The sequence below is a fragment of the Gigantopelta aegis genome, chromosome 3 (assembly GCF_016097555.1).
Source record: "Gigantopelta aegis isolate Gae_Host chromosome 3, Gae_host_genome, whole genome shotgun sequence".
Taxonomy (NCBI): domain Eukaryota; kingdom Metazoa; phylum Mollusca; class Gastropoda; order Neomphalida; family Peltospiridae; genus Gigantopelta; species Gigantopelta aegis.
Genome location: NC_054701.1, coordinates 60,506,258 through 60,533,976, shown reverse-complemented (window position 1 = coordinate 60,533,976; position 27,719 = coordinate 60,506,258). Strand labels below are relative to the sequence as shown.

General features: G+C 34.8%; 1 protein-coding gene and 1 long non-coding RNA gene across 2 annotated transcripts in view; one reads left to right on the top strand and one right to left on the bottom strand.

The window, feature by feature from the left end:
* LOC121368357 (signal peptide peptidase-like 3) overlaps nucleotides 1-27,719 on the top strand; it is a 97,198-nt gene that overhangs the window by 43,522 nt on the left and 25,957 nt on the right. The gene's annotated exons all lie outside the window — the stretch shown is intronic.
* LOC121368359 lies at nucleotides 15,343-20,450 on the bottom strand. Its single transcript, XR_005957506.1, has 3 exons — nucleotides 19,457-20,450; nucleotides 17,472-17,522; nucleotides 15,343-15,458 (listed from the first exon to the last, which is right to left on the bottom strand). It is a non-coding gene; the product is annotated as an uncharacterized LOC121368359 (long non-coding RNA).

Genomic DNA, 27,719 nt, shown 5'->3' with positions numbered 1-27,719 from the left:
AGATTTTATTGTTTTAAGTTAACCTTTTGACAAAATTAATAATTTTCTTAACCCTAACCCTAAACCATTTTCTTTCTGGGGGAGGCCCTCCATACTCCCTACACACATTGTAAATATTAAATTTCATAGTGCCATATATGACCCAAACATTTCTTTCTGGCAGAAACACTGGAGTGGAACGTGACAGTGGTAGAGTGCTTTCCTGTGGTTCAATGGGTGGCAGGATCAGTCACCCTGTTCTCAGTGGATTTGTGTATTTTCTTCATTCAAAGCGATGGCCCTCACCTAGTACATCAAAGTACTGTGCTATCTATGAGAATGCACCTATACAAGATTTCTTGATGCTTTATCAGTAACACTATAGCCTGTATCAATATATATCATCCATAAAAGGCTTTTGTAAGGAGATATCGCTGGCACTATAATTTGCGATATCTCTTGTGATATTCTCCACAGGAGATATCACGTCTTATAATCTTGATTGGTCAAATTTTAATCACAAGACAATATTTTGTTATGTCACTGTGTTTGTTTCATAGCAAAACTTATTATTAGTGACGTTACGCCACTGCCGCTCTGCTAGTTAACGAGTCTACCGCTGCCAAATATAGTGACATTCAATCCACATTACTGTCATTGTTTACAACAGTCGCAGATGAAAAGAATGATAATGGATGATAAAAAGAATACCCCCCCCTCATGTCCTGTGATATCATAATTTATCAGCACCCGTTGATAAAAGTATCATACTTCTATCAACTCGTGCTGACAAATTATGATATTGTAAGACACTCGGGGAGTATCCTCTATATAGAAGCTGTGGGTTTCCTTACTATCTCTGTATCGACCAACCTTTGTTTGACACCCAGTTGCTGAAGTATTCTTTGTTGGAGTGGCGTTAAATAATCAATCATTCATTCATTATCTTTTGACTGAGGGGCGGGACGTAGCCCAGTGGTAAAGCGTTTGCTTGATGCGCGGGCGGTCTGGGATTGATCCCCGTCGGTGGACCCATTGAGCTATTTCTCGTTCCAGCCAGTGCTCCACAACTGGTGTAACAAAGGCCGTGGTATGTACTATCCTGTCTGTGGAATGGTGCATATAAAAGATCCAATGCTACTAATCAAAAAGAGTGGCACATGAATTGGCGACAGCGGTTTTCCTCTTTCAATTTCTGTGTGGTCCTTAACCATATGTCTGATGCCATATAACCGTAAATAAAATGTGTTGAGTGCGTCATTAAATGAAACATTTCCTTTCCTTTCCTTTCATTTAGATCGATGTCCCCCACCTAGTACATCAAAGTACTGTCCTATGGGAATGTACCTATACAAGATTTCTTGACGCTTTATCAGTAGCAGTAGTCTGTATCAATATATAGCAGCCGTGGGTTTCCTCTCCATCTCTGTATCGACCAAACTTTGTTTGACACCCAGTAGCTGAAGTATTCTTTGTTGGAGTGGTGTTAAATAATAAATCATTCATTCATTCTCTGTTGACTAAATGGATTCTATGTATGTATGTATGTATGTATGTGTAGTGTTTCCCTAACTTGTTTTAACATGGTGCGGCACCATGCTTCAGTAGTCTAGCACCATCTTGCCTTAATCAGCACCATGCTGCCCTGAGATTAAACAAGCCTTTTTTCATTAATTAATTCTAAAATTGCCTTTATAAAACACCCCAAAAGGTATTATTAATTAATAAAATATGCTTTTTATATCTTGTGCCATTCATTTATTAAAGCAAGTACATAAATTACATTAATGTTTATTTCAATTAATTTTTGTGTATTTTTAATGAAATACAAGTGCCCCGAAAATGGTGAAAATGGTGAAAATGCCTCAAAAGTATTTGGACTACCATGCCTTGCCAAATTTCTAGGGAAATCACGTATGTGTGTGTGTGTGTGTGTGTGTGTGTGTGTGTGTGTGTGTGTGTGTGTGTGTGTGTGTGTGTGTGTGTGTGTGTGTGTGTATATACATACATTGTATATGTCGGACACCAAATATTTGTATTATAAAATGTGCTGGGGTGTTGTTAATCAAACATTATTTTCCTTTATTAACAATATGTTTACTTTTAAAGCTGTTGGCACTAGTTTCCAATTAATATTATGCAATTTGACAGTAAAGAATCTAGTAAGTAAACATTTCACACTGCCATCAAACAACTAGGGCCATACTGTGCCTTTAACTGGGAAAATAAACAACTATTTAAAAAGCCCATGTTGCATCATTTAGTGGATATAATTTGTCAAAAGGAAGCAATTAGATATAATAGGATTTGTTGGTTAGTTTTAGTTTTTTTTTTGTAAAATAGATTAATTAATGACTTGTGGAAATAGTTTTCTACCTGTATGTGCTACTCGCCAAAACAGAGAGATTATCGACATTGAATACGGTAAACATTTCAGAAGTGGTGTGTGCCAAAGCATAAAATAAATCATGTTGTGTTTGAGTGCAAACAGCCAATATGGACAGATAACTTTGTTTGGCAGGCTACATTAACATGCAATATTTAATGTCAACTGAGATTTAAATAAATGTTTTGTACATGAAGCAGAGGTCAAAGCACATGCTGAACAAGAACATTGAATAAAGTGTATTCAATGTTATTCTGTGCTGTCTTCATATTTACTGTTCGGTTATCACAACAGAACATGGCAGCCAAGCATCAGTTATAGCATGTTTGTTTGGATAGGCCTATGTAGAAACAAAATGGCATGTTTGGTCTATTAGTGAAAGGATTTTTTCTCCACATTTGTTTTTTGCTATGACCTGACCATGGTAGCTGAAAACAGAAGTGACAATGTAAATAACAGGAGTGAATAATTTTTTTTTATGTTGGGCAGTTTTTCATGAGTTGGGAAACTGTTTTTTGTTTTAATTAGCCTTGTGGTTTTTGTGTAAATGCCCCCCCCCCCCCCCCCCCCCCAAAAAAAAAAACCCCAAAACAATACAAAACAAAAACAAAAGAAACCCCCCCAACCCCCCCCCCAAAAAAAACCCCCCACAACAACAACAACAAAATAAACAACCCAACAACAACAAAAGACAAAAAAAGGACTCTTGCTTCAGCAGACATCTTCATGTAACTTGTTTTGTCGCAATATTAACAACTACTATTTAACATTTGAATATCGTGTAATGATCACCAAAACTTGCATAATGAATCACAATGTGATACTGACTGAACAGCATGTTTCCTGGGTGGGTTATAATTTTCAAATAATAGATGGTTAAAATTGAGAAAAGAAAGTAAACCAAGGGTTATGATTTTCATTCAAAAATGAAGAATATTTCTTTCTCTTTTCTTGTCAAGTACTACTGTGAAACTGAACAGTCTGATTGACGAGACTGTGAGGCTGTTATTTAATAATAATGCAAATCAGTAAACAGCTGTGCAGTTGCAGAGGACTTCTTTTCAGATATAGTCGATTCATAAAGATAATTTACATTGTATATTAAAATACAGCAATACATATCTTTTGTCAGTGAAACACTAGACATACATATTTGTTAATTTCATATTTTTTCAGCATCCAATAAACATTTAGTACTTAATTTATTCCTGAAAATGTGTCAAGATAGTATTATCATTATTTTATCATTATTGTTATATCCTGAATTCTATTTACGTGCCCCTGTACCCTTATTGTTTCTGGCACATCCCTCACAGGTTACAGCTATGTCAAGGTCAGTGGTTATTGTTATACTAGTTGCCAATATTTCATCGAAAGCAGCTGTTGTATAAATTTGAATTCAGTTTAAAAAAGAATATACTGGTAGGTCGGTGATAGAACACTTACTTTAGATGTGATAAATATAGGATTAATTGGATTGTTCCTTTGGTGTGGATCATTTCTCTCTTTTTTTCTCCTTTGATCTTAGCCAATGTTCCTCAGCTGATGTATTAAAAAAATGAAATGTGCTGTCCTGTATGTGGGGAAGATAGAGTGAAATAGTACACAATGGATCCCTTGTAGCTATTAGATAGACCGGCCTCGGTGGCGTCGTGGCAGGCCATCGGTCTACAGGCTGGTAGGTACTGGGTTCGGATCCCAGTCGAGGCATGGAATTTTTAATCCAGATACCGACTCCAAACCCTGAGTGAGTGCTCTGCAAGGCTCAATGGGTAGGTGTAAACCACTTGCACCGACCAGTGATCCATAACTGGTTCAACAAAGGCCATGGTTTGTGCTATCCTGCCTGTGGGAAGCGCACATTAAAGATCCCTTGCTGCTAATCGGAAGAGTAGCCCATGTAGTGGCGACGGCGGATTTCCTCTTAAAATCTGTGTGGTCCTTAACCATATGTCTGACGCCATATAACCGTAAATAAAATGTGTTGAGTGCGTCGTTAAATAAAACATTTCTTTCTATTAGATAGGGGATAGCTTGTGTGGTGGCACTGGGTTTCTTATCTCATTATCTGGCCCAAGTGTGTTAGAAATAGAAATCAATTTCAGGGCTAGTTCTGGGTCAGCAGAAGATTTCGCCAGATAATCTATTAAAGTTAAAAACTTGCAAAACCCCAATAATATTTAACAAAATGTCAATTATTACATGAAATTATTTTGCCATTTTAAAATAAAATTTGCCAATTGTTTTTGAAATTTGCAGTTGGCGAATTTGGCGAGTGGCAGGGCTAGCCCTGAATTTACATCTCTACAAATGTGCTTAATTGTTGTTGAACATACACATGTATTTGTTTTCTTTCAGTTTGTGTCCTTTTTAAAAACTTTGCTTTAGCAATATCTTATTATCTTAATCTTCCATTACATTTTTCTCACCTGTGTGAAGTAAAATGGTAAGATATCTATAGGTATTAGTTTTCTCACAGTGGCAGAAGCATCAAGTTTTACAAAGAAGTTTTAACATTGAAATTTTGTGTTTATATCAGTTTCTCACAAACTGTACGTCCTAGGGCAGTGAAATTTGGTTTATAGTTGCACATATGGATGTTCATCACAGGGTACCAAATTTTTTGTGGAGGGTGAGTCATTTAATTCAGCAGAATTCTTGTTTTAAAAACAGTCGACTTGCCTTCCCAGGCCTTGGAATTCAAGGTCAGTGTCATTCATGTTGCGTGAAGGTTACCTCAGTTTTTTTTATAATGTCATTAAGAATCAGTCACCTTTATTTGGTCAGAAAAAAATGACACCTCTTCCTTGATTTCCTCATTCCTTATGAAATATAGGATTTTTCGTATTATATTGCATCTAAAATAATTGATTTGGAGGACGTGCAGAAGAAGAACTTCTGGTGTTGTAAATTGGCAAAGTTAAGACTCAGTTTATTCTGCCAGAATTCACACTATCTTGATCTCGTAATCAACTGTGTTTACTCTTCAAACGATTCGTGCTTTGTGGGCTATGCGGCTGATTTCTGTTCAAGTGTTTATAGTTACCGAAAGTGCATTGACAGTTCTAAATATTGATTTTTGATGTTTTCATCTTTTTTCCAAACAAATACCTTTTAATAAATCTCAATCAATTAGTGTTACCAAGCCAAAGCCTTTGTAAAGGCTGTTGTGATGGGTTTTTTTTAATAGGAATATATATAACTCTATGTACTTTTTCGTAACAGCAGTAATTTAATTGATGATGACATGTCATATGGCAATATGAGGGCCATTTATTTAATAAACGGGCACCAAGGGTAGCATGGAAGGAAGGAAGGAAATGTTTTATTTAACGACGCACTCAACACATTTTATTTACGGTTATATGGCATCAGACATATGGTTAAGGACCACATAAATATTGAGGGAGAAAACCCACTGTCGCCACTTCATGGGCTACTCTTTTCGATTAGCAACAAGGGATCTTTTATATGCACCATCCATAGACAGGATAGCACATACCACGGCCTTTGTTATGCCAGTCGTGGTGCCCTAGCTGGAGCGAGAAATAGCCCAATGGGCCCACTAATGGGGGTCGATCCCAGACTGACCGTGCATCAAGTGAGCGTTTTACCACTGGGCTGCATCTCGCCCACAAGGGTAGGATTGACAAAATGTGCTGAAAGTGGATCCAGATACATTGTTTAATTTGTAGTGAATGCAGACTCTACGTCATTGACTTTTAAACAGGTCAACAAGCAATATATACTTAATGATTGTCTGTGGGTTTTTTAGGTTCATGGGTTTAGGAATGAAAACAAAACCATGCATAAACCATGCGATTCGGGGAAGCCATTCACAAAAAAAGTTTATCATTTCTTTTTATTTTCATACCCAGAACAACTTAAAAGAAATGTAAAATGTAACAGAGAATTATCCTTATAATTAAATTTGAAGCATACCGGTACTTATAAATAAAAAAACAAACAGAATTATATTTTATTTTGAATTCCATTTTGATTCTAGAACCATGCATAAAGCTAAAACAAGTACATACAATGTAAAGTGGCGCCATCGTATTCCCTGACAATGTCATTTTTAAGTTCATAAATCAGGAAATAAACAAACTCACATTTTACCAACTGGATCATTGAGATGCCTTTAAACTGTAATGAATATAATGGAAATTTATTTGCTACATGTACATGTAGATATTATTAAAGCTGGGCAGTATTGACATTTCAGGTTCGTTATCGGTATCGGTATCAGTATTTTGGGGGTAGTTTACCTCGGTATTGGTACAGTATTCGGTATAGATACAATACAGATACCGATATCAAGCTGTATTTTTGGGGTAGTTTACCTTGGTATTGGTACAGTATTCAGTATTGATACAATACAGATACCGATATCGAGCGGTATTTTTGGGGTAATTTACCTCGGTATTGGTACAGTATTCGGTATAGATACAATACAGATACCGATATCGAGCGGTATTTTTGGGGTATTTACCTCGGTATTGGTACAGTATTCGGTATAGATACAATACAGATACCGATATCGAGCGGTATTTTTGGGGTAATTTACCTCGGTATTGGTACAGTATTCGGTATAGATACAATACAGATACCGATATCAAGCAGTATTTTTGGGGTAATTTACCTCGATATTGGTACAGTATTCGATATAGATACAATACAGATACCTATATCGAGCGGTATTTTGAGGGTAGTTTACCTCGGTATTGGTACAGTATTCGGTATAGATACAATACAGATTCTGATATCGAGCGGTATTTTGGGGGTAGTTTACCTCGGTATTGGTACAGTATTCGGTATAGATACAATACAGATACCGATATCGAGCGGTATTTTGGTGGTGATTTACCTCGGTATTGGTACAGTATTCGGTATAGATACAATACAGATTCCGATATCGAGCGGTATTTTGGGGGTAGTTTACCTCGGTATTGGTACAGTATTCGGTATAGATACAATACAGATACCGATATCGAGCAGTATTTTGGGGGTAGTTTACCTCGGTATTGGTACAGTATTCGGTATAGATACAATACAGATTCCGATATCGAGCGGTATTTTGGGGGTAGTTTACCTCGGTATTGGTACAGTATTCGGTATAGATACAATACAGATACCGATATCGAGCAGTATTTTGGGGGTAGTTTACCTCGGTATTGGTACAGTATTCGGTATAGATACAATACAGATACCGATATCGAGCGGTATTTTGGGGGTAGTTTACCTCGGTATTGGTACAGTATTCGGTATAGATACAATACAGATACCGATATCGAGCGGTATTTTGGGGGTAGTTTACCTCGGTATTGGTACAGTATTCGGTATAGATACAATACAGATACCGATATCGAGCAGTATTTAAATGCATGCCCGAGTTAAGTCGCACCCGCTAATTTCAACTAAATAAAATTAACTTCCATACACAAGGCACTCACCTCTCTCTTCTTTTCAGCTATTTTCTGTTTGTCAGATATATTGTTAGTGCTTTACGAAATGGCGTAAAACATTTTTCAAAACTGAAATTTCTGTATTTTTGTGATTTGCTCAGTACGGTAACTCAGTATTAACATGATACGGATAATGAACAGTAAGCCCAGCTCTAGGTATTAAAACATTTTTGTTTGTTTGTCCATTGTTATTTTCATCTATAGTAACTGCATTGTGGCTGAAGTCTGCTGTCAGGTTACCAACATCAAAGTTAAAGGTTTTATTAATTAATCATGTGCTCTAGTGGTGGTGTTAAACATTTTTTTTTTGTCCATTGTTATTTTCATCTATAGTAACTGCATTGTGGCTGAAGTCTGTCAGAACCAACATCAAAGTTAAAGGTTTTTTGTTTAACACCACCACTAGAGCACATGATTAATAAATCAGTTATTGGATGTCAAACATTTGGTGATTTTGACATATAGTCTTAAAGAGGAAACCTGCTACATTTTTTCCATTAGTTGCAAGGGATATTTATGCACCATCCCAGAGACCGGATAGCACTTACCATGAGTTGTGGTGCACTGGCTATAGAATGAGAAATTATTTCTTTTTACAAATAGATGGGGATTGATTCGAGACTAACTGCGAATCAGATGATTGGTTTATATCCCACCCCTGAACCAACAACAATTAACTTCATTGTGTCTATTGTGCATGTACATTTGTATTTTCTTTGTTGTGGAATAGCGATTAATTTCATCTCAGTTGGTCACGATCGCTGACTTCTGTAAATGTAAGTTAATGGTGAATGAGGAAGTGTAGTGAACCATTGATTTATGTAGATATATAATCCACCAACAGAGACCAGATTGTTACGACTGCTCATTAATGTAGCATGTAGTATACTGCATTAAATGAGACTCTGATTTCAGTGATGTAATCCGGTAATTACAAAGGAATGCAGTTATCCCTGTTAATGATAAGTACTGTAAAAATACTGATACATACAGCATTATATTAACGGGACAGACACTAGTTTTTAAATACTACACCATATTGTTCACTATTAGAACCGTTTATGACCACTAAAATCAAACATTACTTATATTTTATTGTTTAGATTAACCATTTTCATAGAACCAAAGTGTTTCTGGTCATCTTGTTGTTTCTAATATCATAAAATGCATTTTTCATTTTTTTAAAACGCACATGAGTCTGAGAAGTAGCGGTTATTGATTCGATTCTTAGTCTATTTTTTAAGGATATTTTCTGGTTATAATGTCACAGACTCTTGTTTTACTCTGTTGTAACTTTATCCAAGTGTGTTTTAGGTTTGTAGATTAACTAAATTTAGTGTCCATTATTACCAGTTGAAACTAGGGTCTGCACCTTTAATGTAGTGTGAAATATTTGAAACCTTAAAGTTGTGGTCTCACTTGCCTATATTCTGTATGTGACTAATTCATGCACAATTCAAACAACACTTTTGCAGGGCTATAGCTCTAGCACTTGCTAAATTCACCAATTGTGAATTTTAGAAACAAGTAGTGAATTTCATTTTAATTTAGCCAAAAATTAAAAAAAGAAGATGTTTTCAGCAATTTTTTAAAGTTTAATATACCGGTACTAGTGGGAAAAAGTTCCTGTGCACCAAATGAACGAATACATAAATGACATTTACTTGAAATCTGGTCATTTAAAAAATGATTGTGTAACCATTCCCGTCGATGTTCCAGAGGTGTTCTGTCAATTGCACATGCTGTTCACAGTCTATGTGCCTATAGGTTGCCTTTTGAGCATTTCGGGTCACATGCATGATGTAATTTTTCTAGTTAATGGACTGAGAGATGATTGTATGGCTTGTCATCACTCAGAAAAACACTTTTGTTGGTATTTGATTGTCATCAACAATAAATAATACAGGTATGGCAAACAAAATGTTTTGATTTATGTACAAGTATTACTGAGATTTTAATGATGCACAGAGGTGGGATTTAGCTCAAGTCGGTTAAGTGCTTACTTGAGGTGCTTGCATCACAGGATCGAACCACCTCGGTGGACTCATTCAACTGATTGTTTTTTTTTTCTCATTCCAGCCAGTGCACCACAACTGGACAAAGGCATGTGCTTTCCTGTCTGTGGGAAAGTGCATATATAAAAGTAGTAAAATATTTTAATTTTAAATGCTTTGTATTAAAAAAAAAAAATTCTTGCGCTTGCAGCTTTAAAATGTAGTTGTAGATATTTATCAATATCAACTGACTTGTTCATTTTGAATACAAAAATATAGTAGATTTATAACTGGCATAAACATACAATGTTTGATGCACTAGAAATGTTTTTGTTGACTTTTGTAGCATATGGTATTCAGATATTAATCTACGAAAGAAGGAAATGTTTTATTTAACGACACACTAACACATTTTATTTATGGTTATATGGCATCAGACATATGGTTAAGAACCACACAGATATTGAGAGAGGAAACCCACTGTCGCCATTACTCTTCGATTAGCAGCAAGGGATCTTTTATATGCACTATCCTGCAGACAGGATAGTACATACCATAGGCTTTGTTACACCAGTTGTGGAGCACTGGCTGGAAGAAAAAATATTAATCTAGGAGAAGGTTTGATAAAAATGGGCAAAGTGAACATTTATTGGTACATTTCATTGTGGTTCATCATTCGGAAAACTACCAAATTATACACTTGGTCCAAATTGTAATATTGTAAGAGACAAACACCTGTCGCGGTTGGAGTGACAAGGACTTGGATGTTGAGGTGGACAGCAAAAGAAGTTGAAAGATAGGAGGAGTTGCCAGATCGGGAAGAAATGAGATGGAATTCAAAGGAGAGAAAGGAATGAGAAAGATTTAAAAAACAGGAAAAAAGAAGAAATGAACAACACTTGACTGATCAAGTGAACTGAGCATGGCTTGTGTTGATATAGCCAAATAAAGTTTGTTTTGTTTAATGACATCACTAGAGCACATTGATTTATTAATCATCAGCTATTGGATGTCAAACATTTGGTAATTTTGACATATAGTCTTAGAGGGGAAACCCACCACATTTTTCCCATTAGTAGCAAGGGATCTTTTATATGCACCATCCCACAGACAGGATAGCACATACCACAGCCTTTGATATACCAGTTGTGGTGCACTGGCTGGAACTCTTATGCCAAAGTTTAAACAATGGATGAACAAGGTTCCAACTTCCAAGTAATCTTTGACACTAAACAAGTCAGTGTCTTGACATTTGTTGTGTGAACTCGGATTAGCTCTAAAATAGTATGGCAACTTCAACTTCTCACTACTGCTAACAATTTGGCAACTTGAGCCAACTTTCGGCAAACAAGAAAGTGCCTTTTGGCTGGCTAAACCAGTGTCTATGTCATGACCTCAATAAAGAGAGAAAGAAATGTTTTATTTAATGACACACTCAACACATTTTATTCATGGTTATGTGAGGTCAACATATGGTTAAGAACCACACAGATATTGAGAGAGGAAACCTGCTGTCGCCACTTCTTGGGCTACTCTTTTCGATTAGCAGCAAGCGTTCTTTTATATGCACCATCCCACAGACAGGGTAGTACATACCACAGCCTTTGATATACCAGTCGTGGTGCAGTGGCTGGAACGAGAAATAGCTCAATGGGCCCACTAATGAGGATCGATCCCACACCAAATGTGCATGGAGCGAGCGTGTTACCACTGGGCTACATCCCACCCCTGACCTCAATAAACACTTGTGTTCTTTGATAGGCAGTAGGCCACCATCTCCTTCTGGTATGTGCTGTCCTGTCCTCTCTGAAGTGTCTCTTTGGCAGTCAGAGTTTTGCCCCAATTAAACTAAAATGGCCAAATCTGGATAGCAGGGGGTCAAGACAATAAATATGTATGCCCAAAATAATCACAGCAGTTGAATCTCCTCAACCCCCCATCTTCTATGCTTATGTGTAATCACACTTTTATTTATTACAGTTGTTATATGCAGAGTACATTAGTGTTTGAAACCTGTATACTGATTTTCCTCAAACATGAGATTTACTCATTCTCTAAATCTCGTCAGTGCTATGTGACATCTGTTGCATTGCTGAAAGTTGATTAATTGGAGCATGCAACGCATTTTATGTGTATTGCCTCTAGGCGCTGAAATGCTGATATATATATTAACAATTAAAAAAACCATTTAATAATTTTAATATATATATATATATATATATATATATATATATATATATATATATATATATATATATATATATATATATATATATATATATATATATATGATTCGTCACGAGTATTTTTTAATATGGAAAATATCAACCGAGTCTATGTTAATTGGTAATTTTTTAGGCTTGCCGAGACAAATACCGATTAACTAGACGAGGTTCATATTTTACATATTAAAAAACACAAGTAGCAAATTCTATTTATCCTATAACACTTCTAAAATAACATTCTAATAAATATTTTAGTAAATCAGAGTACTAAAGTTGCCGCCATCGATAATATGACGTCGTCATGATTAGCACAGATTAGTTTGATGTCACACATTTTAAACAAATCTTTGAAAATGTTACGCTCAGGTACACGGGTCTTATTGGCTTGTAAGCAAATGACCCATTCACAGCAACACACTACCTAGGGACCGTGCAAATTTGCATTCCATTATTAACCGGGTTAATAAAGTGAATTATCACATGAGTTTATGACATGGATATCATGCGTAAGTTATAGTCAATGGGAATTGATTTGTTGTGGTAGCAGTTGTCTGTTTATAAACAATTACCTTTGTTTGATGCCCAATAGCTGATGTATTGTTTTCGTGCAGTGGTGTTGTTAAGCATTCATTCATTCATTTATAAACAAAGGGACAATCATTCATTCTCAGAATCAGCTTTTTTGTGTGTGCTTATTTAGAGAATAACTAATGAGATATGAGGAATTATAAATTATCTGTCCCTCGTGAATGAATGAATGTTGTAAAACCATTGCCAAAGGCTCGGGTTTACAACATTCATTCACTTGGGACAGATAATCCGTAATTCCTTAAAGCTTATTAATTATTCTCTAAATCATCCAGAAATCAATACTATTCACTCAAAAGTATCAACATAATTTTACTATTTTCATACCAACTTGAACACCCTCTGGAAACAGGTGCAATTTATTACTCCAATGTTTTGTTGTTTTCCTCCCTGTACTAGACCCTAAGGGCTTGCTCGCACTGGATGCAGCATGTGCTCGCACTGGATGCAGCATGTGCTCGCACTGGATGCAGCATGTGCTCGCACTGGATGCAGCATGTGCTTGCACTGGATGCGGCATGTGCGTGCGGTCCAGGCATAAGTTCAGTCAACCGCTTGTTGCCAATGTCTGCTAGACTGGTTTATGCCTTTCACGTTAAATCAAATGGTCACGTCGGGAACCATTCAAATAGTTCACAGGTTGAACTTAGGGCAGCTCTTGTGTCTGTGGCAGCTGCTGCATTCACACCATCTGCATTCTGGCTGCAGTTAATAGCTCACTGCAATGCATTTTTATATTAAACATAGAAGTAGAGCTGTGTATTGAACACATTTATAAGATTTATCTATTTGTCATGTTTATTATTGCTAGGTATATTGATATATTACTTGTATGTACATTTAAACAGTGTGCAAACCAGTATTTTGATAAAATTATGTTGTCATTAAATATCTGACCAAATTTAAAGCTTTGCAATGAATTGTTTTGTTTCATATGTTCATGTTAAAGGTGAAATATCTATAGTTGAGCTTGAATAGTTTTGATAAAATAATTATAGAACATTGACTTAATATATATCATAATACACACATGCAGCCGGTTATTTTTCTATCGAAATAGTGTATTTGAATTTTTGTAGCTGCATCACACACGTGCTTTATCCATTGTGAATGAAAAGTGTTTTTTTTGTTTAAAGACACCAGTAGAGCACATTGATTAATTAATCATCGGCTATTGGATGTCAAACATTTGGTAATTTTGACATCGGAGGAAACCTGCTACATTTTTCTGTTAGTATCAAGGGATATTTTTTATGCATTTACCAACAGACAGGAAAGCACATACCATTTTTATGACTAGTTGTGGTGCACTGGCTGGAACTAGAAAAAACACAATCAGTTGAATGGATCCACTGATATGGTTTGATCCTGCGATGCAAGCACCTCAGTCGGGCACACAGACGACTGAGCTACATTCTGTCCCCCATTATGAATGAGCCCTACACGTATATGCTGGCTAAGGCAACCAGTTCTAAAAGCATCACATTTCAAAAGCACAGTCGTACAAGAAAAGAATAGGTATGCAATAAAACTGAAACCTTCATGTGTCAGGCTGCAAATTTAACCAGATTCTGTGCTTCAGTGTGTTGGAAGTGTAAGATGTTAAGATGAAATTTCTAAAAATATCTAAATTATATAATTTTTATGATTTTGGAAGAACCTTTTAAAAAAAATCCACAAATTTGATGCCTGCCCTTACCGAAATGACTTATATTTTTCACTTATAAGTGAAGTATAAGTCGTTAATATTTTTCAAGTATAAGTGACTTATAAGTAAACGATTAGGATTTTGTATGCAAATGAGGTATCACTTATACAAAGTATATGTGACATATAGGTGAAGTGTTAACCATATATATAAGTGAAGTGTAAGTCATTCGCTAATATTTAACAGAAGTATTAGATATATATAAGTGACTTATAAGTGAAATATAAGTGAAGTATAAGTGATTCACTGGTATTTAACAGAAACTGCTGTATAAGTAAAGTATAGGTGAAGTATAAGTGATTCACCGATATTTTACAAAAATGCTGTATAAGTGAAATATAAGTGAAGTATAAGTAATTCACTGATATTTACAAACATTGCTGTATAAGTGAAGTATAAGTGATTCACTGATATTTTACAAAAATGCTGTATAAGTGAAATATAAGTGAAGTATAAGTGATTCAATGGTATTTCACAGAAACTGCTGTATAAGTAAAGTATAGGTGAAGTATAAGTGATTCACTGATACTTCACAGAAACTGCTGTATAAGTAAAGTATAGGTGAAGTATAAGTGATTCACTGATATTTTACAAAAACGCTGTATAAGTGAAGTATAAGTGAAATATAAGTGAATATCAAAGGCTGTGGTATGTTCTGTCCTGATCATTTAAAAGATGACTTGCTGCTTTTGAAACATGTAGAGAGCTTCCTCTGAAGACTATGGGTCAGAATTAATTATCAATTTAATTTTTTACATCCAGCAGTTGGTGATGAACTAATCATTAAACAAATGAAAATAGGCAGCAATCTGTCCTTGAGGCCAAATTTCAATATTCTCGGGCAATTGCTGTATTAATGCCACCGCTTACACACCCTATCTGTAAACTAGCTGTCCACAAAACATAAAAATTGAAGCACAATAGTCTTAACAAACAAAGTGATGTTTCATTCTGACTCACTAATATATCTGAACAGTATATACAAACAAATATTTTATAAATACTATATATATTTATTTCCAACTGTTAGATTGGATTATTTCACATCCATTTTCCTCAGTTGTCCTGTTCAGTGTCATCTTGATATATGTCATCCAACATTCAGATGGGATTCTGAAAAACAAATGTAGTCTGGATAGATCTGTTATGTAATTAGCTATTGTTTATTATTAATGTAAACATTTAGTTCTTTCTGTTAGTTTTAAAAAGACTACCCTAGAGAATCATAGCGTACCAAGTTTCCGGTGTGGGGAATCAAAATTTCAAGAGAAAGCAAACTAATTTTCAGTTAAATTTTCAAGTTTACTTTTTTACCTGGTATCAATCAAATCTCAAGGATAAAACAGACTTTGAAATATTCAATGTTGACCTTTAATTTTAATTATGAAGAAATCAAAAAATAAAATACATGATATATATTTGAATCTAAAGAATCTGTACCAATTTTCAGGCCTACAAAATATAAACTATTACAAAAAGATAAAGGGTGTTGGACTGGGAGGGAAATAATGAAATTAAAAAACAAACAAACATACATTTGTCTACATGTATTAGTTTGTACATGTCAACTACATGTAGAGGCACTGATTTTCCGTTTCAGATTTTTCCCTTTTCCGTTTCATAATGTTACAAATTCCGGGTTTTTCCGTTTCAGTATTAAACAAATTCTGACTTTGTTTCACACACACACACACACACACACACACCGCAATTAATTGCTGGTATAAAATAAATAAATATGCAATGAGGCAAAACATGTCAGTAGTTTGTATTTATTTTTGGTTTAAATTTAACCACGAATACACCACGAGACAGACTTCGGACATTTTCGGTTTTCTTTACGATATGATCAGGAAAATAATTACAAACGGCTATAAACCACTTCCCTTGTATAATTTATTTTGAACAAAGCCTGGCATACAATATGCAATTATGGCATTCCTTTGTGAGATCGGAAATATGGCAATGCCGCAAATGTTAAAAATTAATAAGCAAACATAACATAATATATCTTTCACTGAGTAAATATCGGACAATTTTAGCTCACAATGTTTGGTTTTTCCCGTTAAATCGTCGGGAATAAGCGAAGAAAACATGACTGGTAAAACGTCTAGATACTCTACATTAAACATTTGACGTAACATACAAAGGTACTAGTGTCGTAGCGTAGCACAGGCAGATGTCAGTGTCCATAGTTTCTAGTTCGAAAAATAAATTATAATTAATCAAATGCGCTAAAGTTAAATAATGTTTTGGAAAAAAATTTGGGAATTCCGTTTCAGATAGTTATTTCCGCGATTGCGGAAAATCAGTGCCTCTATACATGTACATCATAGAACTGCATGCAACTCCTTTCAAGCTATAGGGGTAAAGCGCTCGATTGATGCACGGTTGACCCATGATCGATCCCTGTCGATGGACCCTTAGGGCTTTTCTTGTTCCATGACTGGTATATCGAAGGCTGTGGTATGTGCTATCCTGTCTGTGCATATAAAAGATCCCTTGCTACTAATGGAAAATTGTAGCAGGTTTCTTCTTCTAATTAATTAATTAATGATTAATTAATCATCGGCTATTGGATGTCAAACATTTGGTAATTCTGACTCGTAGTCAGCTACAGCTTTTCTAATGCAGCAAAGGGTCTTTTATATATGCACTTTACCACAGACAGGAAAGCACATACCACAGTCTTTGTCCAGTTGTGGTGCACTGGTTAGAACGAGAAAAAGCCCTGCATGCTTGTCAGTGACCATACATGTGATGTCAGATGCTGTTCAAATGTAAACTGAAGTTACTTTTTTTAATTATTAAAATGTTTAATTCAAGATGCTCACTCAAGAATATGGGCGGACAAGGAAGAATTGAAAAAAAAAAAAATTCTAATGTTAAGGAAAGTGTAAAAGTTATTATCCTGAAATAGATGTTTTAAAAATTATCAACCAACCATCATGCAGAGATTGCATTTCCTACTAACCTGATAACACATGTTAAAGTTAATTTCCAAGTGATCTGGTATAATCAAACATTTCTGAATAATTATGTATAATGGCTTGTGACATTGAAGACCACCTCTTACACATCAAGTCATGCATCTTAAAACAAGATTATTGTTTGTTAAATACATACCAGTCACAAATATTTCCATAATATGATGACCAGAATGTGCTGACGATTTTTCTGGAAAAAAAAAATATATATATATATATATATATAACTTGTGTTTCTTGTAATCAAATAAATGTCCATTTCATCCTCATGCAAACCAATCCATCCCCAAAGGTATGTCAATATCCTATCCAAGAATTTTCCTGTGTCAGTTTAAGAGTTTTTTATAGTTTTTTTCAAAAGAGAAGACAAGCGTTTTGAAAAGAAATTAACTGGCATGGGGCGAAAAGGCTTGATACCACACCCCAGTCAAAGTAATATGAAACAATTTTTAGAATATAAATACAAAATGCAACCAAAGATGTGTTGTAAATATTTGGGGGCATCCATATCGACATTTGGGGGTGAAGTGAACAGAGGAGTAAACAGGTAACACAAAAATATAATGGTATAAATATTTTAATTTTATATATATATATTCTCAGCAAACAATAAGTATGCATCGATTGGCAATTGTTGCACGATTTCGTATGTATTTCATCTTGGTAAGTGGTATCCTGTTGTGGGATGGTGCATAGATACAAATACATTGCTACTAATTAATTTTTAGCATGTTCCCTCTGAAAAATTATATGTCAAAATTACCTGTTTGACATCCAATAGCCAATGATTAATAAATCAATGTGCTCTAGTGGTGTCTTTAAAGAAAACAAACTTACTTTTTGTATAGACAATGAATCCATGACGTTTTGCCCCCAGTTTGGCCTGTTCCCTCCATGTACCAGTTCACCCCCAAATCCCAATTATTTGTTACTTTTAAACAATTACTGTATTTTTCTTTAGAGGCATGTTAAACTGTGTGTGTGTGTGTGTGTGTGTGTTTCTTTTCTTAGAGGGGAGGGATTGTCGTCTTTCCACAATTTGGTTGGATCCTGAGTCAGTCCGGGCACATTTGACATAATCACCAGTTTAATTAATTAATTAATACATATAAATCTTTATGGGGGTGAACTGGTACCTTTGTTGGGGCGAACTGGTTAAGCACGCGAGGGCGAACTGACATCCGATTTGGGGGAGAAACGTCTGGTACCCTAAACAATTGAGGTTTATTGTAGCCCAAACCAAATTTTACTTTCAAATAATTAATTTTGTACATGTACCAAAAAAATATGAATGCATGACTTTGTGATCCCAAGCCTGATCACCAGAAAGGATTATGAAATATACCGGTACACATTATGTTGCTTAAAATTATAAAACAAAATGTTTTATAAGCTTAAAAAAAAGATCAATAACTATCTCTAAGTTTAACCGTACATTGATTCTAACAAATATTTTTTATAATTTGTTGGTGGTAATGAGGAAGACTTGCCAAACAACCAATTACCTAAGCCAAAATCATTTTTATTACCTGACATAATTGGGGGTGAACTGACTGGGGGTGAACTGGTTTGGGGACCGAAACATATGGTACCCATAAACAATATATATTACTAAGTAAAATGAAAAATGACTGCTACTTGTGATACTTTAAATAAATTAAACAAATTAAAACTAAATTAATTTGTAAACAAAGACTGCTGACCTATCAGAGTACGTGAAACTGGTCATGTGACCTAAATCACCCCAAAAAAGCATTACTATCGTTGTAAAAATCTGTACCCATCGGTGAAATAACAACACTTTTTCTGTAATAAATGCATCAATTTGGCATCTTAAAATATTTATTTTGCATTTAAATGTATTATTTATGATGTCAATGTGATCTATGTGTATTTAAATTGCCCCTGAAAAATATGCCTTGATCGGCCATTTTGGAAATTTTCTGTGTCATGACCCAATGTTGCTTCATGTAGAACACGTTGCATCATGTAGAACACGTTACATTCGTTCGATTGTCATCAAACATCACACAATATTAGAACAAATACAGTTAAAGATGTCACCTTAGGCCTATATATTAAAGGTGTCTAGAATAAGTAAGAAAATAGTAAAATCATGTTTACCTTTTTTTCCTTCCAAACGTGACGAAAATAGTAGGACATCCGAAACTTGATCGAAGTTCTTCATTTTCCGCCATAGCCAAGTATTCGGTAATAAACTGTGATTGTTTCTGCTCAATCAAAATGATCTCAAATCCAATTCATAATGCAAAATACACAATGTTTTGTCATTATTTATTATTAAATTTATTTTGGCAAACTGCAAATGGCGCGTTTTTTCCTGGTGTTATCTCTAAGCCAATCAAATCCCAGGTATGACTGTTTAGGAACCGACCAATCATATTATCGCTTTTAACCTTCGTTCGTCTTTTAAGACGACACTGACTTATAATAATAATAATAATAATAATTATTATTATTATTATTATCATAATTATGTACTAATCTAACGCCTTTGTGGCCTTCTGTCTATTAAGCATTATAAATTATTACTCTGCATATGGCGTATGGCATTACCATTTTTTTTTTTTTTTTTTTTTTTTTTTTTTTATAATACCAAAGCTCATATTTTTTCTAGCGAATAAAGATAACGTTACCTAAAGGTGTGGGTATTTTTTTCAAAAAATATGTGATGATCCCATCATGAACAATTCGACCCCCCCCCCCCCCCCCCGAATTTTTTTTTTTTTTTTTTTTTTTTTAAATTTTTGTTGTTGTTTCTATAAATGGATTTGTGAGAACCAGGGATGGGAGTGATACACCAGCTTACTATATTTTTCTTCCTTGTGATTTAACAAAAAAACTAACATTTTTATTATTATGTGTGTGAAAATTCATATTAAAAAAAAATCAAAAAAAAAATCAATCTTAATAAATAATAGACCAAAAGTAATGATACCTGAAAGGAAAGGGGGGGGGGGGGGGGCACAATCTGTTATAGTAATATCAATTCATTTTAATTTGGTTTTTGTGCCTATTTTCACACAATCTGGTAAAAAAAAAAAAAAAGTGGTGGTGGGTGGGTGTGAGACATACAGCATGAATACAGCATGGCTAGCTAGCTGGAACAACAGTACCGACAGCAACTGCCATATGTGTGTGTATTATTATAATAACAACAAATTAACAATAAGATTTTTTTTTTAAACAATTTTTATTGACTTTATTTTTTTTAAATTATTTATTTTATTATTTAATTGAAATTATAATTATATTATTATTTAGCAGCAATATATATATATATATATATATATATATATATATGTATGAGATGTGAGTGGTAGCCTACCCTGTAATATTTAGTTTTTTTAGCCCCCCCCCAAAAAAAAAAAAAAAAATCCATACTGTGATGGATAAACATTGTGCATTGTCATGGGGATCACTTCCTCCCCCCCCCCCCCCCATCAGCTACTTTTTACAGATCTTTATTATGACAGGTGTGTCGGGATGGGGGAGTCTATTGAAAGCAAGGAGGTAGTATGGGATAATTACAAGATGATCCTGTTTTAATCATATATAACCCACCCCGACTTTTTTTTTTTTTTTTTTTTTTTTTTTTTATAAATTATCATAAATACTATCTAAATCTGCTAAATGTATGTTTGGTTGTTTAGCCACAGTTCCCAATGAATTCGATAAATCCTGTGAGAAGTTATGAATTTTTAAAAAATAACCATGAAAATGTTTTGGACTTAGTTTTTCCCCCGTTCATTTGGAACACATCATTTCCTTTAAAAAAGGACTATCTCCAAACTAATATTTCACTTATATTTCACTTGTAGAAACAACAAAAAAAAGATCTAATTCCAGTTCACTTATACCACTGATAAACCACTTATAGGTGAAATATATGTGGAGTATCAGTGAAGTATCAATTAACCATTTTTTTCACTTATACTTATACACACTGATACTTCACTTATACCAATATATAGGTAACTTATAAGTGGCGTATAAGTAAAGTATATTCCACTTATAAGTTTGTATAGGTTATTTCCGTAAGGGTGTATATCGAGTATGTGTTATCGCCTTTTAATAAGAATTTCAAGATTTTCAACAAATTTAAAAATTGAGGTGTGTCAGTAAAACACAAAACTTAAACAACTAATAAAAGCCACTGATTCATATTTTGTACAGCCTGTCAAGTGAACCATGTGACATTTCATACACCCCTGCAAATCCTGTATTTTCCTGCAAGTAACACCTGGGTATTCGCGATACTGTATGAATGAACTTTTGACCAATCATAATGTATGATGTTTATCTCAAAAGGAATAAACTACCTTGTACTGTGTGGTATGTCCTTGCTAAATATACCACTGTATTGTACATGCTTTTCACTAAATACACTACTATTTGATATATCCTCACTAAATACTGTTTTACAGTTTTAGCTTCGTGTCACCAGTAAAACTAAATTTGTAACACTAAAAACGCCTTTAGCGCCTGTAAATGGTCAAACACAATATAATTATACTCTTTATATGCTGTGCTGGGTAATATTTTATTATTTTCTGTCTTATATTTTGAACTACTTAGACATTGGTTTGTTCTTTATTGCTGCAGATGCAGAAAGTTAGGTGAATGACAGGTGAAAATGTCATAAAGTGTTGGTGAACAGTGTAAAATATAAACTACTTGGTGTTAACACAGTCAGACCTGTCTTAAGTGGAGATTGACAGGTGAAAATGTTAAAACTCATAAAGCATCAGTGAACAGTGTAAAATATAATTTCATTTCAAATTATTTTCGTGCTTATATACAGACCTGTCAACCTTTAGTCAAGAGAAAGCAGGAGGTGTGTGTTGAAAAAGCAGGAGATTTTGTCAAAAAGCAGGAGATTTTTTAAATTCACACAATTTAACCCAAAATCGCAAGATTTAAAAAAAACATTATTACAATAAGTTATATGAATACTTTATAGTGTCATATATACTTCTTAACCTTAGATCTTGGCATTAAAAAAAAAAAAAAAAAATTAATTTTTTTTTTTTTTTTTTTTAAGTTTAAATATTATTATGATTTAATACATATTTAAAAAAAATAAAATATTTTATCCAAAAATGTTAAGAACATGAACAAGAAATAAAAAAATTAATTAGTACATTTACGGTATTACACTTACAGCCTTACAGGTTGCGTTACATTATCATTTGTGGTTAGTGTACCCAAGTACCAAAGACAAATTTATATAAATCTTAAAAATTAATATTCAGTTTTTACTATAATGAGGAACGGTGGCGTGGTACTTATTTAAAATCATTATAATGATGCAATAAACATTGTATTTTCATTAATCATAAGTAAAACCTCATTACGGACATCATGTGAAATATACCGGAATTATACCCATTTCCGTGAGTAACTTTATGTCAATGTCAAACACAACATTTTTTAATTGTACAAAAATAATTTCTTGAAGTGTACCCTTATAACCAACATTTTACTGCACAAACATACAAAATTAACTGACACAAGTATGTTTATACATCTAATTGGTATTTTCGTTGTCTTGCTGTGACATGTGATTTTAACATGCATCGTGTGTATCGCTGTCAACTCGGAGTCTGGCAGTTCAGATTCGTCATAGTTGCATTATGTAATCCAGTGGGAAGACATTTTACAATTCAGAGGTGTTATTAGAACTAAATTGGATAGTTTTTTTTTTTTTATATGGCAACACTGAATGTCAATACACAGCCTGTTGAATTAGCGGCAACACGCTTCGTAGCCATTACGATGACAACAAACATTATAATAACACATCATTTTATAAACTCCATGTGCTTTTTTAACAATATGAATAGGCTATCCCACAATTCTCACTTCGGCAAAGGTTAAACAGTCGGGACAATTCGGCCTGTTACATTCTCAGAAACTGAAAGTAGTCGACATTTTCCGAATGAGAAAAAAAGGCAGAGTTACTTCCCTTCTGTTATTTTGACAAAAGAGGATCGATTTTTTTTTATGCTTACAAAAATGTCATTTAACAGGAGAAACTGTCTCCCGCACAGGCGAAAGGAGATTTGATCAAATACCAGGAGACTCCCGCGGAATCCGGGAGGGTTGACAGGTCTGCTTATATATCCAATTTAACGATCAAGCATGCTGTTTTGGGCACACACCTCAGCTATCTGGACTGTCTGTCCAGGACAGTGGGTTAGTTGTTAGTGGTTAGTGAGAGAGAAGAAGGTGTAGTGGTCTTACACCTACTCAATTCTTACACTTATCCATTCAGTAATTAAAACTCGTTCTGGGTGGAAGCCGGTACCGGGCTGTGAACTCTGTACCTATCAGCCTTATATCCGATGACTTAACCACGACACCACTGAGTTCGATAAAATATAAACTACCCAGTACTGATACAGTGAAACCCATCTTAAGTGGTAAATGACAAGTACAGTCCTTAGCTTTTGAAAAACAATGGTGAGTGAAAAATCGCACTCATCAAAATGCTAAGGCCAGTGAAAATTGAGCATGATAAATTTATGAAGTAACACGCGTTGTTTTTCACACTCGCCAGATTGAAATTACATGCACTGTATGAGTGCGACAGCACTTGCGCACCTTAAAAGACCAGGTCTGCAGGTAAAAAATATGTTAAAGCTCATAAAGCGTTGGTGAACAGTGAAACATATACTACCCAGTGCTGATAAGTGAAACCCGTCTTAACTGGCCATCCATTGTAGAAGTCAATTGTTGGCCAGTTAATGCATTAATATATTATATTGTTGTTATGGTCTATATTGATAATTAATGCTTGTGACACTGTCATTGTAACTATGGTGTTTATAATAATTAATGTGTTGATATAAAGTTTCCTTCTTGACATCTTTGACAACATGCATTCTCTATGATCTTGAACAAATTTCAAGGCCATTTGTTGTAACTGTTTAAAATATGTATCCATTTTTTTTTTTTTTGCATCATTGAAACATTGAAAACTGCATTATTAGTCATCTACCGGTCCAACCGAAGGGAACTATAGGTTTCATCTCCGTTCTTCTGTCTGTCTGTCTGTCTGTCTGTCTGTCTGCTGGTCCGTCCGTCTTTCGGTCCATCTGTCTGTCTGTCCCACACGTTTTCCAGATGGTTTTTTTCAGAAGGCTTTGAGATATTGAGCTGAAATTTTGTGTATAGCTTCATCATGTACTGTTACAGTCTAATACAGATCAAGTTTGACTTTCATGACAATTTACCCATTTATGATGGAGTTATGGCCCTTGAACTTAGGCGATATGATTTCTTTTTTACAGACATTTTTTTCAGAAGACCTTTAGATACTGAGCTAACATTTTGTGTATAGGTTTATCACATATTGTTACAGATCAAGTTTGACTTTCATTGCAATTTACTCTCTTTTTTTTTTTACGGAGTTATGGCCTTTGAACTTAGGAGATGTGAAAATGTGTTTTCCAAATTTTTGCAATGCCTGGAGAGGTCAAGATGAAATTTTATATATAGCTTTATCATTTGTATATAGGTTTACAGATCAAGTTGACGTTTCATGGTGATTTACCCACTTTTCAGAGTTATTGCTTTTAGATTGCAGATACATTGTATCTTGGGATAAACTAAAAAAATTATTGTAATGCATGCCATGCCAGTGTGATTGTGGCACATGTCATCTACAATAGACCAGCCTGTAGATAGTTCTGTTTGATTTATCTGTCTCAGATGTATTAACATTAAACAGATTATTCAGATAAATCATATGGTATATGTAATATAATTACAAGAACTGACATGACCCCTTCCTCATCACTCATCCCCAATACTGTGGTACACCAAAGAACCTTACCCAGACAGAGTATTGATGTTGTGACTTGTATGCTGTAACATTTATGTGGGTCATTATTACCAATAGAATTCTGACAGGCTAAACATTATAATTAGTCCCTTGCCAATCTGCCTGTATGTCTTTCTGTTTGTCTGTCTGGTCAACATATAATTATCCAGACTTTGTTTTGCAATGCATGGGCGGATCCAGGAAATATTTTTAGGGGGGGACCAAAAAAGAAGGGCACATTGACTCGTCAAAAGGGCACCTTACTACAAGTTTTGATATTTACAATTAATATGAATTCCTACAGTTCTACGTCATAATATACTAGCAATAATGAAGTAAATTGGCGTCACTCGCGTTAGAACCTCAATGGGGCCCCATTGAGACTCGATAACACAGACACATATCTGCAAGCTTGCGCATGTACACGAAAATCTTGATTTCATTTATCTACAATATAATTATTGTTTACTTAAAAAAAAAAAAATTCTACAAACAAAAAGGGCACTTGGACATTTTGAGGGCACTTGAACAATTTTTGGGGGGGACGCGTCCCCCTGGTCCCCCCCCCCTTGGATCCGCCCATGCAATGCCTGAAAATATTGAGCTGAAGATGTGTGTATATAACTTTATCATGTTCTGTTGCAGATCATGTTTTACCTTCATGTCAATTTAACCATGTTTGACAGTTATGGCCCTTGAACTTGGGGAATATTAACATTTGTTTTCCAGACTGTATTGTCACAATGCCTCAAGATATGGAGCTAACATTTTGTGAATAGCTTTTAAAGTGTATTGTTACAGATCACAATTGATTTCCATGGTGATTCACCCATGTTTCACACAGATATGGGCCTTGAATGTAGAAGATATGAAACTGCGTTGGGCCTGGTAGGGGAAATTTGTTGCTGTAGTAGAACTCTCAGAATGCTTGTTTTAAATAATAACTCTTTGATTTAGAGATGTTCGACAAGGTCTCGTTAGAAGATGTTTGACGTAAATGTATGTGATTTAAGGTCAATTACACTATTATGCCCACTCTCTCCCCCCCCCCCCCCCCCCCCAATCATCCCACGTCTTCCTTATAATCTCTTTGTGCTGATCCACAATTGCTGTGATTAATATTTTAATTTTTAAAATTATATTTTAAGAATAGTCAATAAAACAGAAATATGTTGAAGGCAGTGTTACTTCAGCTATGGAATTCAAATGTGAAATGACTGATGCCCACATAAAAACAGAATTGTTGCATCTGTCACACTACCGGCCTCACAACCCAGTATTGGCTCCCACCCAGAGCGAGTTTTAACGACTCAGTGGAAAGGTGTAAGACCACTACACCCTTTTCCTTCTCACTAACAACAAACAACTAATCCACTGTTGTGGAGAGACAGCCCAGATAACTGAGGTGTGTGCTCAGAACAGTGTGCTTGAACCTTAATTGGATATAAGCACGGAAATAAGTTGAAATGAATGAATCTGTCACAGGCGCCGACTCCAAACCCTGAGTGAGTAATCCGCAAGGCTCAATGGGTAGGTGTAAACCACTTGCACCGACCAGTGATCCATAACTGGTTCAACAAAGGCCATGGTTTGTGCTATCCTGCCTGTGGAAAGCGCAAATAAAAAATCCCTTGCTGCCTATCGTAAAAGAGTAGCCTATGTGGCGACAGCGGGTTTCCTCTAAAAAAACACCACAGTGTCAGAATGACCATATGTTTGACGTCCAATAGCCGATGGTAAGATAAAAAAATCAATGTGTTCTACTGGCGTCGTTAAATAAAACAAACTTTTACTTTTTTTCTGTCACAGGTGCATCTGCTGGGTAACTTATATGTTAATCAATAGCCGTATAATGTACATGTATTCCTTACAAACACTTAACCATACTCATATCTTACAAAAACAAATAAAAACACCTGTTGTAAATGATTCATAAAAATCACCCAGAGCCATCATTTTGTGTTATAGTTTGCTACTGTAAATCAGGAAGTGTTAGCGAGCATAAAATATTAGCTAATGCAGGGCTCGCTGTGGGTGAGCAAAACAGTTTGCCAACTTGTCTATTAAACTGCAGAAATTGTCAGTTATTTTCTTTAAAATGTAAATTATTACATGAAATTATTTTGCCAAACTAAAATAAAATTCGCCAACTGCTTTAAAAATTCACAGTTGGCAAATTTGACGAGTGCCGGAGCTACAGGCCATTTTTGATGATGCGAAATAGAAAGAGATCTACATGAAACTGCTCTGAAAAATATTTGTGTGATTGTTTTGTTTGTGATTTACTGAACACACAATATAGTTACATGTTATTAATGTCAACAACAGCTGGTTAATTACCATGTATATTACTGAAATTTGCTATTAAATTTTAATTGTCTGTAAGCTGCATAATGTCAAGATACAACAAAAGTATTCTGTCAGCTGACATGGGTGTAGGAAGGTGCCATAAAGTGTGTGTGTGGGCAAACACACACACACATATATATTGCATATATACATACATGTATATGTAAATACATGTAAAATATATAAAAA